The sequence below is a fragment of the Sciurus carolinensis genome, chromosome 1 (assembly GCF_902686445.1).
Source record: "Sciurus carolinensis chromosome 1, mSciCar1.2, whole genome shotgun sequence".
Classification (NCBI taxonomy): Eukaryota; Metazoa; Chordata; class Mammalia; order Rodentia; family Sciuridae; genus Sciurus; species Sciurus carolinensis.
Window position 1 is genome coordinate 59,644,185 of NC_062213.1, and position 15,496 is coordinate 59,659,680.

Sequence of the window (15,496 nt, forward strand, 5' to 3'; positions counted from 1 at the left end):
AGAATAAAGCAATAGAAAAAGCAGGTTGAGAAGACAAGTCTAAGAGTGATTCCTGAGGTCAGAGAAGACGTGCCATCTACGGGTTTGTCAACGGAATAAGTAAGAAGAATCTAAGATCCCACCGAATTATCTAGGATGATTTGCTACTGGGTTAATACAGACAACATAATTAACGAAAAGTAGCACAAGAAGTGGAAAAAAGTGCTTGTCTTGGACATTGAGTGAAAAAGGTAGATATTATATTTATAGATAAGCATTTGTTAGTTCAATTTGAGAGACTCTCGGTTAGTTTATTTTTTAACTAGATATCATACAAAAATCCACCAGGCAACTTATATTTTCATTTAAAAATTCTTTTTAAACATTATTGTGATTGCTAGTGAGTATAACAAATTAGAATGTAACTAAACAATATATCCTAAATTGAAGTCAATATCTAAATAAAACTGTAACTCAAATTAGTGTTATTACTGCTGTAACTTTTTAAAAATCATTTTTCTTTTTGAATAATGTTGTTGAATTTATTCTTGGAATTCTTGGGTGTACTTTGAAATCATGTTCCTCCTCAAACACGAAAACATGTTCTTCCTCACACACATTGAGAAACTACTGAGTTCTAATGAATATTCAGTGATTAGCATGAGTTATATTGTGTCTTCTATTAAGATGGTGAATTTATAACTATTTGAAATATGAGGACTCAAGTTTCAAAACAACCTTGGGTCTTAAAACCATTTTCAAGTCATATCTTAAATATTATTATGCTAAATCACCTTAACAGCTGTGTTTAGTTCATTCTAACTGGTTTACTTTCTTAACAAATAAGCAAGAATAGATGTTTCTGTCTTTTCTAAAGTCAAGCTAGAGGAAAAGTTATTAGGCCACTAAGTATCTTGCTTAGTTTAAAAATATTCTCATAATAATTCCTTACACAAAAATTACTTGATGGAGTAGTTGCTACTCTAAAAATTACTGAAAAGCCTATGAACCATGAAACTTGTAAAACATCAGAGCCCATTTCACCTTTTTGATACCAATTTATGGGGTTTATCATTTTATGTTTGGGACAAATATACAATAAGACCAGCTTAAATCCTCAAATAAGAAACAAATCATCAATGGTAAAAGTAACAAGTAATTTCCAAGAATAACCGAAATTACCTTTTAGTTGTGCACATTTATGAATTCCTTATAGTTATGACTTTGTACCCAACCCCTACCACAAAAAGAAGGGATGGTGTAAACTATGCCTGAAAATTTTAGTTTCAAGCACAACATGTCCACTGAGACAGTCCATAATTTGTAACTGATGGTTAGTTTAGCTCTAATCTAGCTCTGAACTTTCTTTAGTTGCTCAATGTACTGCCAATACTCTGAATAGAACTCCATGTTAGCAGCTATAAGCAGGATATATCCACATGTTTAAATGCATCGGATTTGTTAACTTTGTGTCACTGTAACGAGACATAGGGCACATGCTACTTAGGAAGTAAACATAGGTGTATTTTGACTCCTGGTTCTGGAGGATCAGGTCCAAGATTGAGAGTCCCCACCAGTTAGGGCCCCTGGTGAGGGCAGCATATCAGGACAGGAGGGTGTGTCAGCCAGTGCTCACAAACTGAGTCAGGAAGCAGAAAGGGAGAAGATGGGTCAGGATTCCATAGTACTGAGGTGGAGGGAGGGGCACAAGGACAGAGTGTAGGTAAGGAAAGGTTCAGGTCTGATAGGGAAGATGGGGGCTGGTTCAAAAGGAAAGGAAATAAAATGCTAATACCTTTAGGATACTTCTCCCTCCTCCTCTCTTGCTGCCAAGGTTACCTGCCTCCAGAGAATTATTCCTCCCAAGAAAGAGTAGTTATTGAATGCCCCCTGGGCCGCTCGCTTACTGCCTGTACCCTTGAGCAGCTTTGTTCTGGCCCTTGGAGAGCTCTACCTTTTGGTCAGGTAGGCAAGATAAGAGGCAAAGGGGACTTAAGAGCAAAGAAAATCTGAAATCTACAAAAAGGATAGGACAACCCCACTCCATTAGGCACCTTCCAACTTGGATCCCCTCCTCTGCCTCTGCAGAAGAATCAATCTCTCTCTTTCTTTCTCCTCCTCCCTCTCCCTCCCCCTCCCCCTCTCCCTCCCTCCCTCTCTCCCCTCCATCCTCCCGACCCCACTCTGTTCTATTCTTAAGATAAAACTTTTTGCACTTGCCTGAGCATTTCTCAGGTGCTCAATCTTCAACACTGGGGAAACAGGCCAAATGGATTGATTCTCAACACAGGTATCAGTACCCTTCAGGGACCTAAGGACCTTGCATTAGGCTTCATCTCCTAAAGGTCCATAGTACCTTCAGATTCTGCCTACCTGAGATGAAGCCCTTTCAGAAGTGATGATGCACACTTGTGATTTCAGTGACTAGGAAGGCTAAGACAGAAGGAGCTCAAGTTCCTGGCCAGCCTTAGCAATTTAGCAAGACCCTGTGTCAAAACAAAAAAGTGAAAAGGGTTATTGCTTACTGGTAAAGCACCCTTGACTTCAATCCCCAGTAACACACACACACACACACACACACACACACAACAACAACAACAACAAAGAAACTTATGAAAATTAAGAAAATATGTCAAAACTGAGTATTTTCAAATAACTGGTATTTATCTGAGTAAAATTATACTCATTCTTGCAGCCAACATAGATAATATTAGAAAATAAAAATAATAATATAAACATGTACCTTATAATCCCATTAACTGGTAACAATCATCATGTCCCTGTGTTTCTTTCCTGCTCTTGCTTCTATAATTACAGAATTTCTCAGCATTATTCTTGTAGTTTCTAAGTGGAGGCTGTGGTATGCCACCCAGACATGCCTGTTAACGTTAAGGCACTCATTCCCCAACTGCTGGGTGTGTGGGATCTGCTGACCTTCAGCTGAGTGATTCTTTGTGAATCACGCTCAGGTGAAGGCATTCCCATGGGACTGACTATATTCCTGGTTCTAACTGCATTATATATAGTTCAACACTTCCCTCTGCTCAACAGTCCTTCTTTTGTTTCTGAAAAAGTAGCTGTTTCAAATGCAGTGCTCCAAAAAACTCCAAGCAAACTTTATTCTCAGTCTGTTTCCCAGGAAACTCTACTTTATACACTCTTCAAATGATGTTTTAATGTTTTCCCCAAAATGAAAATACATACGCTTTGGCATAATATTAAGAATTTAAAGCTAGGTGTAAAGTATTTTCAGGTCTTTTGTTCTATTCATAGACCATATTTTACTGAACCATTCCCTATTGTGGAACATTGAGGCTAAGGAATTCAGAGTTTTACATACAGGACAGCTGTGGGAAACAAAGACTGGTATGCATTAAGACTTGGAGGTAAAATGAACAACAGTAGGAAATGAATGTATATTTAATGTGTCATCCAAACAGATTCTGAAGAACAAGATGTAAGCTAAGAAATGCAATTGACAGTGAAACTCTGAAAGTGAAGAGAAAATAACTAGATTTAGAAAAATAAGAATAAGCAAATTATTTTTAAAAAATTGGAGGAAAATTATTCAAGACAATACACTGGAAGAATTCAATACAGTGGAGAAACCCTTGAGGCAAAGATTTGACAATGTCTCTAGTACACTCATGCAGATGTGAGACCCTCAATGCTAAGTTAAAGTGTTGTCTATTAAGTGGGGAAGGGAGGCTCTAGAAAAATAATAGACAAAGAAAAAAAATGCCAGGGCTTTCTGATGGATTAGATCCAGAGAGGAAAATAGGGAAGGAAAATGAAAATAAGTACAAGATATTTACCATGGGGGACTGGGATGAAGGCTTGTAATGTTAGTGATGAAATTGGGAAAGGGAAGGAAGTGATTAACTTCACTATCTGATGGGGTAATTTCTGATTTTAGGATTTCTAAGATAATTTGTGGACAATTCAAATAACATAATTCAGAAAGATGAGGCTAAACATTTTTTCTGTGTAAGATGTAGAAAATATAAAGGATTTAATAGCATCAGAGTATAAAACAAAGCAGTATTACACCAACTAATACACATAGGTATATAAGTCACTAGCTCAGTCTCAGAAAAGCAATTAATATTTATTAATATTACTAACAAGTCTGTTCTAATCCATCTGAAAACTCAATGTGTATGTGCATTTATTTATTACTGACATGTATTATTTAACATTATCATTATACAATTCTCCCATAACTGAAAATTAATTATAGAATATCTAATTTATAGGGACAATAAGCAGATCACATAGAGAAATAAGTATTTAGTTAATATCAAGGTTTCATTTCTCATAATAACCAAAGAACAAACAGTCATCCCTTGGTATCCATGAGGGATTAGTTTCAGAATTTTTATAGATACCAAAATGTGAGGATGCTCAACTCCCTTACATCTTATAGCACAGCATGTGCATAAAACCTGTGAATATCCTCTAGTATGCTTTCCATCATCTCTGGAGTACTTATAGTACTTCATACAAGATAAATGCTAACATTTATTATATTGCTTAGGGAATAATGACAAGAAAGATGAGTGTGTATATGTTCAGAACAAACACAATTGTTTTCCTCAATACTTTTGATTCACAGTAGGTTAAATCCACAGATGTAAAGTCCACATCTGCAGAATCCACAAATAAGGAGGGATGACAGCATTAATTTTTATAATGGAGCCAAGTTTACCACTTCTATGTATATTATCAATATAGATTTAATGTTAAATATAGGAAGATTAGAATTACTTAATGAATAAAAAATAATCAAGAATGTTGTAGAGAATTAGTTTGGACTCTCAAATTTGCATTATTGCCAAATAGGAAAATCCAATTTTTCAGAATTGGACCATTTTCAAAACAGAGTACCAGTGGTAATTAAAAATGTACTAGTACAATCAACCTTTCATGGTTTTTTCTTTGACTTACAAAGTAGTTTCATCTGGGAATTCTTGGGAAACACATAATAGTCTTCTACATAATATTAAACTCTAGACTTATGGTGACTGCCCAAGAAGCCAGTTAGAGTCCATTGGTTCTTTCCTTGCTTCCCAATTCCCCTGAGATGAGGGTGATATCTGTGCCAAGGGTACAGTTTCACAATGTTTCAAAAACTGAAAACAAGGTCACAAAATAGGGCGAGTGTTTTAGTCAGTTTTTTGGCTGCTGTGACTAAAAGGATCTGGCCAGCACAATTGTAGAGGAGAAAAGGTTTATTTGAGGGCTCATGGTTTCAGAGGTCTTAGTCTTAGTTCATAGAAGGTCAGCACCATTCCTTGGGGCTCCAAGTGAGACTGAACACCATGGCAGGGGAGGATGGCAGAGGGAAGCAGTCTCCACTCAATAGACACAAATATATACCCAAAGCCATGCCCCAATTCCCACCTCCTCCAGCCACACCCTACAACTTCAGGTACCCTACCAAGGGATTAAATCACTGATTGGGTTAAGACTCTTACAAACCAATCATTTCTCCGCTGAACTTTCTTGTAGTGTCTCACACATGAGCTTTTGGGGGACATCTCACATCCAAACCATAATAACCAGTTACTCCGAAATCTCAAAAAGTCTAAGAAACCTTATATTGCACATAGAAACACAACACTTTCGAGAGCTACCTAATATTTTGTTATTTAGCTTTCTGAAATCTTTGTTCTGCCCCATAAAATAAAAGCCCATTAAAATGCTCTGTTTCTTGCAGTTAGAACCTTCTCTTCATAAGGTTCTGCTGCAAGTTCATGGTAACTGAAACAATTACCATATTGTCATTCCTATTGTTTTCTTCTCTATTGCATATATCTCAGCTCTATTTCCTTCAACATCCTTAATAAAACTACTCATGCAAATTTGCTCCTAGTGGTCTTTTACTAAACATTGCTAGTCATATATTCCTACATTGGTGACATCTCAGCTAGGATCCCAGTTACCTTTAATTGGGTGACCATATTCAAATGTAGGAAGTAGAAAAATGCAAACATTTGTATCAACTACATAATAATAGCAATGAATTCATCATTGGTGGTTAATATACCACTAATGAAAAGCATAGTGCTATTTTATTATAGAAAGTAGGATTTGTTTCAACACAAACATGCTATAGCAACATTTATTTTTGGTATTTCTTTCTGGCATTTTTTCTTTATTTCTTTAGTATTCCATGTCTCTCATCTCTTCTGCAAAATATTGTAACCCATAAAACTCCAGCTAAGTGAATATTTTAACCTAAGACTATCTTTGAGGCTGTGTAGCCAATGCAGCTAGTCTCTGTTGGGACATTTTTGTGGGAAGACACCTTTCTTTCTATTCTCTGCTGTACATATATGTTAATACCTGTGCCTATGCTGTTTACCAAAAATTCCTTCTTAGGGTGATAATCAGGGAATGGTAGGATTTCAAGAACTGAGGACAAGATATAAAGTGACTTAAGCTTATCTTCATCTGATATTACAGGACATGGGAATCATATTCCTAAGAGATTGAATTTTCTAGGTCAGAGGACTTGCTGCCTTTTGGGAAAATAAATCTGTATGTAAAAATGACACTCTGTATGAGCAAAAAGCTCACTGTTTCCTGGGAGAAATAAAGTAGGTAATGATAATACTTGGAAAGAACAGTCAAAGAAGACTAAGTAAATTCATAAAAATCATCTGCTTATTGAAGAGTTTAAGTAAAACCAAAATTAAGGCAACACAAATTAACCAAGAGCACTATATTTTCATTTGCATAAAAATGTTATAGGATAATTTTAAATAAGAAATTCCTCTACTTTATCTAAAAAGGAATGTTTTTTAGAAATAGTTAAGGAATTTGCAATTTCAAGAGACAGGTCTACCCTGAAAGGCAAGAAAAAAAGTGTCATTATAAAGTTTACTTGAATACCATATTTTAGCTAATAAATAAGAGTTGGCTTAATTCTGATAATGATCAGATGATTAAAGGTGAAAAATTAATAAGACTTCATGATATAAAATAATATTGATATTTCATAATTTTTTCTCCTTTACCAACAAAATCAGTGAATTATAGTCAAATATACCTTCTATTTTGCAAAACTAAGTACAATAAACAAATGTTCTTTTACATGTATTTTCCAATAAATTTTGATAATGCACATGCATGTATGGTTGTAACAAAGGTATAGCTTCCATAAAATAAACAGGAAAATATCACACAACCAAATTTTATAAGAAGGAAATTATACTATGTGATTATTAATGCAGAAAAATAAAAACACTCATCAATTTTTGTTAATGACTAATGATTTACTTCATCTATGTAAACACATTAAATTTTAATGAATGATGTATTTATCAATAAATAATTTATCTTAAAGAATCTATTGTTTTCCTTATAGTATCTTGAATTCAAAATTACCTGTATGGTATAAATAAGAGATAAGTTTTTGATATAGATAAAGTTGGTTTTTGTAATCATCACCCTGATATTCTATTAAGCAAATCATAAAAACAATTTGAAATATATAGTCAACAATCATGCAAAAGTATTAGCTGCGATTTTTAAGCCTTTACTTGCAGTATCAACTTTATTTCATACAATTCTGACAACAGTCACATAAGAAACATTTTAATGACCAAGGTTACAAATAATGTAATAGAATTGTGTGAAGATTAAGATTGCCCAGGAGAGTGAGGATTCAAAACTGGAGTCCCCTGAACGCTGTTTTTTGCACATGTGTCTTCAGTCCCCTCACTGCCGCAGATGTCCAGAAATAGATGAGCAGGACACACCATCTAATCTAATGTATTCATCACGTTATAAAGTAAATCTTATTCAATGACATAGGAAATTATTTCTTCTAATTCTTCCTTACTTATCTAATGCACAACACAGGTCTCTGCTTTACTATGTGAGACAATGTTTATGTTGTGTGCAAGGATACTTTTAAATTTTCTTCCTTATAAGAAAAATTTACTACAAAATCAGAAAATGCAGTGCTAGAAGATCAGAATAAATGTCCTAGTCTATAACTGAAATACAGCTTACAATTATAGGAAGGCCCCCTTTCAAATCTGAGAGGAGTAAAAATATACGATGAGAGTGTGGCAAAACCAGTAGAAAGAAGATTAGAAAATATTTATTCTAACTTGCTTTTCTCCTTTTGCAATAGCATTTCAATTAATTTTCAATAATTATTAGAACTTCTCTGGTGCCAGCAGTAGCAACCTATCTCGTTGAAATATTTGGGCTTCATGACAGGAAACTTCAATTCATCATTTGGAGGTATGTTAACTCTCTAATAATGGTGTATCATCACTAAGTACACACATTAAAGACACATGCATCAAAGTGTAATACTACATGCCAAGTAAGAAATGTCATTAATGCTTGAGGCTTATTTGTTTTTCCAAAATCTTTCAGTTTTATTTCCAGAGGAAGGTGTTTGTGTGTGTGTGTGTATTTCCTTCATTTATCTTCGTATGACAATTTCTTGTCGACTGAGAGAGTAATAGTTTAACACATTTGACACCATATAAATTAAATTCAGGTGGTTTATTTTTATCTTAATTCATTAAGGAATCAAAAGTCAAAGTTTACCTGTGTGTGTGTGTATGTGTGTGTATGTGTACATATACATACACATATATATATATATATATACGGATATGCGTGTATCCATATATACATAATATGCATAATAAATGTATAATATAGAGTATATACATAATATATCCATGATATTTTATATACATACAAGATATTTTATATATATACATGATATTATATATATTACATTTATATAAATATAATATATATATTACAAGGGTAGACATTAAGTGAAAATAAATCAGAAAATCTAGAGTGATTTTGTCATAATATTAAACATTTTTTGACTTAGAATGATTCTTAAGTCAGTTTACATGGAAAAGTCAATTGAGGAGTGTTAGTGAGATGCTTTAAAAAAAAAAAGTCTTCTAATCCTGTCTTTCAGGAGGGGATATGACATTTTGGTAAATTAGAAAGTAGAGGGTGCTGGTTCCTTTCAGAAGATGTAAAACGCTTCACTTGGTACTAATGTACATAAAGCAATTAGTTACTTGTCATGATGGGTGTTCCCTAAGGCGGTGCACTTTCTCCATTAGTATTTATATCTACATGCCATTATACATTGGGCAGCACTAAATAGATGAGAGACGTCCAGAGAATTACTCAAGTCATGTGCCATCAAGAAAAGAGATATTAGCAAACATTATTAGCATACAGGTGGAGTTGGAGCACTTAGTTTCCAGTGAGATTATTTTTAAATGCTTTTTGAAAATGCAACATAGAGAACTGATTAACCCTTAAAGAGGAAGACTTAAAAAAAAAACATTTATTGGAAAACAGTTTTGCTAGTGGACTTGATCATGACAATTTTTTTAGAGGTTATCTCTTCTCCCTTTTTCCCTGAATATTCTGCCCTATTCAGCTAGGAAATTCAAAGGCCTCTTTTACTTGTAAATAATAAAAACATATTAAAGGAACTCAATTGGAGGATATTAAACATAAAGCTAATCATATTCAGTCACATTTTAGGTTTAGAGTATGAACCTAAAATGAGAGCACGATTATGTTATTTTATGTTATTAGCTCCTAATTCAGTCTTATTCATTTACCTCTCTATCTCCATGCTCAGCTTTTGAATATTCATATTTTTAAAGATAATATAGCTTCAACTTGGTTCATTTCAAATATATGTTCAGTTTATAATACTATTAAAGTACACAGAAGTTTTGATCTGAAAGAATTAAAAATTCACCATTCACCTTCATGGTTTTTGAGTCTATACACATCTAACTGATACTTAGTAAATAAAAATTATCCATGACTTAAAACATAATATTTCTCTAAATCACCTTAGAATTTAATTATCATATCAGCTAAATAAAAGTCACCTTTTTTTATTATATTTTTACAGCCATTAGATAGTAAGACATAGAATAAACAAAATTGGATAATAAGATATAAATATGTAACTCTTAAAACATGAATAGAAAGATATTGCTACATGCACATTGATGCTTAAAATTTCTCTTCTGTGTATGAACCACTAACATCATTATAAGAGTTGAGGCCTTCAGTGAACAAAAAAATATATCTTGTCCTTGAAGAATTGTTTCTATCATGAATCTTGAACAGGGAGAATTTAGCCTTCAGTATGTACTCAATACAAAATCTATAGAGAAAAAAAGAGGCTGAATAGTCTGTAACTACTTTTGGATCAACATCCCTCAAAATGAGTCAAAGAGGAAAATTCTTGCCAGACAGATTTAAAATATTGCACCATAAGCAAGTGGGGCAGGATCTAAGGATTGTCAACCTTCCTGCTAATTTTAAAGTCCTATATGATGCTATTTTCTTGTTGTTTTCTAAACAACAAACATGTAAGTGTGCTTCCCACCTTTGCCAGTCTCAAGAGGTCTTACAGTCAAGGTAATATTAGCTGAGTTAATACTATAGTGAATGAGACTATGAAATGCATCTTTTTTTTTAATTTAATCATTGCAAGCATTTTATAAAAGATTAAATGAAATATATTAACTATATTTCAAGGTCAAATATTAAAATCTCAAGTCTTTATTTCTAAATATTAGAATGATAAATTATTTTGTAGTCATGCATAAAGACTTATTCTAATCTATATAAAATGGTGTCATTTTTTTTCCTTAATGGTAACACAATAGGATAGAGTAAATACCAATTTGTCCCATATACTTCTCTGAATATTGTTTTATGAAGCCTTACAGCACAGTTATAAAAATCAAGGCACCAACTGAATTAGGCTTCAGAGTTTCACCTGCTTTTTGTTTCAAAGGAGGAGGAAAATGAGCTCAGAATTTGATCAACATACCTTTTAACAGGTATTTCTTTACTCAGTGAATACTTTGTACTAAGTATGTTGCTGAACACAGACCCAGCTTCATAATGTGTGGGGCTCAGTACAAAAGGAAGTTTTAAGGACTTTTCTTCAATATTCAATAATTTCAAAATGAAAATAGCAGAGCATTAAACCAAACCCTAGGCCCTTCCAAGAGAGTAGCCCTGTATGATCACCCACATCACACTCATTAAACTATCCCATCTACTGAGCAACATGGAGCACCTAGGAGGAATATGACATTTCAACTTCAGGTCATAACGAGGAAGGGCATAGGGACATGTATTGTGCCGCCCCTCATCAAATAACTAAAATGATTGATCTTGGGAAGTCGATAAAGATTTATGAAGAAATTAGAATCTGAAAGGCATGTCGGGTTTAGCACAGTGAAAATGGGAAAATGAAATTATTTTAGACAATAACATGTAACTGAGCATCAGTATAGGGGATAGAAAAGAGTAGCGTGTGCTGAGTGCAGTGTGTAGAGTAGACAGGAAAGAAAAAGTTAAAATTATAGGTTGAGATCAAAATACGGAATGACATGAAGGCTAGTAGAGTGAGTTTGAATTTCACCTTATAAGCAAATGGAAACCTTTGAGTAATATGATCACAAGCAGGCTGAGGGATGAAATGGGAGTAGAAGATGAGGAGAGATACTTGGGTCCAATGTCTAGTTAGTAAACCAGTTAAACTAGTTATTGGGGCTTGGATTAGAGAGACTGCAGTAGAAGTAGAGAACAAGGACTGGGTATGAAAGGCCCTGCAAATGAAGTATCGATAGACACTAGAGACAGTGGAGAGGGATTATTTAAATAATCATGACACTCAAACAAATCAGTCAAGAAGACGGAAAAGGAAGTCTTTCCATAATTCTGAAATCATTTGCGAAAAATGAAATGATGAGTCTATTCATAAACTTGGAAGTAGGAAGTATGTAATGAGATAAGAAGAGATTATTTGGCCATAAACTAAAGGAGATTGATTTTTTAAAATGAGAATAGTCATTAAATTTGACAGTGTGGGGGTTAAATCTACAGGTCAATAAGAGTTTGGAATATATATTCTCATTATCTCTTTCTCTAGTAGAACATTTGAGGGTCACGCTTGTTCTCTGAAAATTCAGAAATGTCTTTTTCTATGCTAAGTGTTATATGAAAAAAATAGTAACTCAGTTGTTATCTTACTTCTTGAGTACCTGAAACTGTCATGTTCAAATCAACTAATGTGTAGCTAAAAATCAAAATGGTGTTTAGTAAGCATTATAAAGTAATCTGAAGCACCAAGCACAGTAGAAAGCATTGAAAAGTAAACATGAACAAGAAAAGATGTCCTCAGCTTGTGCATAGAAAGCAGAGAAAAAAAGATGGTCCTCATACTGATAGGATCGAGAAACGCCAAGAAGAGTTTGGAGGGGTTCAAGGAGTCATTCAAAAGGGTGATCTTCACACTGAATTTTTAAGATTCTGAAGTCTGAATATGTCTAATAGCTTGTACACATTAAAAATTATGAAATTTGCAATAAGCTATGTTTTTTTTACAATTCTTCCAAAGATAAATATAATAAAATCAAATTCTTGAATAATAATTAAACATTTTCTGTTCAAATGTTTTAAACCTTTCTTCTAATAAATGTAGACAAAAGCAATGTTTCAAAATTGAGAATATAGTGAACTAAGAGTACAAGGACATACTACATGTAGCTTTTTATTGATATTTTTTCTTTCTATGCATTTAAGTACCTATTTTATTTTTAAACAGAAAACATTTGTTATAGAAGTCATAACATGCTTGGACACTGCATAATTGAGCCATATATACTTTAGGACAAATATTGGGAAATGCTATGTTCAATACCAATGTCTATACTACTTAAACAATGGAAGCATCAGGTAAGTAACAACATTTGGACAGCAAGTCAATATGACTATGAAAGGTCTCCAATAATGAGCAAATTCAGACCAATACGCAGTTTGAGTATTTGGCCTTCTTATTGACAAAGGTTGCTTTCAATCACACTGTATCTATTACCATATCAATCATCACTCTAAATGAATACAATGCTATCATTGACAAAGACATCACTTAAGCTGAGAAAGTAAAGATTCTAAATAAGAAAATAATGAAAGGTATGTTATTCACTGAAGGAAAATGAAAAATATACCTTAAGAATCTATTCACAGACTGATAAAAACATTGGGAACCAATATGAGAAAAAAATGCTTACTGGTTCATAAGGACCCTGAAAATGAGGATAATTAATATCACATTGTTATTTATTAAAGTTAATACAACTGAGTATTTTCCATGATATTCAAATTAAGATATGGAATTGAACTGATAAAAATGATTTACATGCAGGATTCAAATATTGGCAGTTTTATAGAGTGAAATGTCACTATTTTGCTGTACCTTCAAGCTTTACATTTCCTCCTTTGAATCCCTGTCAGCTTTCATGAACAGCAGAGGGTTTAATCAATGCTTGAGGTAGCAATAGCATGACGTTAAATATCTCTTGCTAAAAATCAAAATGGTGTTTAGTAAGCATTATAAAGTAAAATGGCACACACATATATATCCTAGTTATCATAGTACAAATTAGACTTTGTTCTATATTTTAAAATATTACAAATTTAATAGAAGCTTGTATTTTCTATAAATAAACTATTCTATGGCCACTGTTTTATCCTAAGGCATCTGGCTTTTAGTAAGAAATTAAAACAATAGGAAATTCAAAATCTTTAGTTATTACACTTTAAAACAATTTTTTAAAAAAATTTCAGTGATGCAAAATACTTATGCAGAGACACTGTGTGTGTGTGTGTGTGTGTGTGTGTGTGTGTGTTTTAATGTTCTGGATTTAGTTTGTAATTTTCTCCCATTGTAAGGAAACACCCTATTAACATTTACATTGACTCAGATAAAGGCAAAACGAGGTGTTGTTTTGGCATAAAGAATGTGAAATATCAATTTAGTATAATTCATTCAGTACCAAAAAAAATTCCAGGAACTCAGGAAACAAAAGGAGAAAGATGGTATAAAATGACAAAGGAAATCAAGAGTGAGATTTCAAGCAGATTCAGCTGAATGGAGGGACCCTGTGGAATAGCATGACACATTTGGCCATTAAGGAAAATCATACAAATGAGTGTGAGAAATGGCTGGACAATTTTATGGTAGGGGGTAGGAAGAGCGTGCAAAGTGTGGATGCATAAAGGTCACAAAGAAGGGAAATGGGAGGAAAGAGGCTTACAGCAATCCACCTTTATTAGGCCAATGATTACTGCTCACCTAGAAATTGCTTCTCAGACCTATAAAATATCTGAGCTTTTAAGTAAAAAGGAAATACTGTTGCTACTTATGAATGTTTTAAATGATCAGGATGGATGTCCTCTTCAAAGGTTCTGAGGAAACATGTTAAATAGATTGCTTTCAAGATAATTTCTACAGCTTAACTTTACTTTGCTGCTACAAACGCAACATTTAAAGCCTAAAGTTTAAAACTTTTGTGTAACAAAGGAAAATTAAAAAATCGACATACATGTTGTTTTTTAAAATAAATAAAATTTTATTAAGTATGGATTCCTGTGTTTACAAAGCAAGTAAACATACTTTCAACAAGCAAAAACATTAAGGCCATGGTCAAATACATGTTATATTTGTGAACTTAGTGTATATTAAAATGAACTTACTGGTATGATTTTGTTCTCTCATAACCCTCTTTATTAGAAAGACACCTCTCATAATTATATCAGAAATTTCATTTTGTTTCTTATTGGCATATATCTCTCTCCACACTTCCCAGATCCTCCTCAGACACTAGGATTGAATTGAACTATACAAGGTAGACTAGCTTTTGACATTGGTTCCTAAAATAGCACTGCTGTTAAGACCTTCATTTTTGCTCCAAAATCTGATGCACTTAATTTTAAGTATATTTGTAAATATATTTTTCATGTTTCCTAGACTAAATATCCAATATCGAGAAGGAACATACTATTCCTCTTACCAGTGGAAATAACATTAAACAATGAGCTGAGCCCTTTGTAAAATCAAAACCCAAGCCTTGATACAATAATCTGAAAACCTCATTGAAAATGAAAATATTACTTTTTATTTCATGAAGCATATTGCCCTAATATTTCAGAAAGCTTTATGAATGCCAAAATATCATATCTGACATCTCCTTTAAAAATGATAAATTTATTGCAAATTAAAAGATAGAAAAAAAAAGAAAAAAAAGACCTACAGTAAGATACATTTTGTGATTTTAACTCAGAAGCTTCAGACGATCAGATTACCCTACAAATGAAATGGGCATAACACAGACAGACTGTTATCTGATCACAAACCAGAAATAGAAACCAGGGACAATGAGCAGAGTTTCTAATCAGTGTGAAGAAAGATATTACATACAGACCTATTTTAAATTTTGCAGTATAAAATGAAGAATTCATGAGAGTTAAACTTGTTTTAAAGAAGTATTGCTTAAGTATAGAAAAAAATTCCCTAAAAATAAGTTAGAAACTAAAACTAGAAAGGAATAGGACATTCCTTCCAAAGTGACTCAGAAGGAAAATTCTAGCAGAGTCACATTGTAAAACCCTAGTCAGTCTGTCTAAGCCA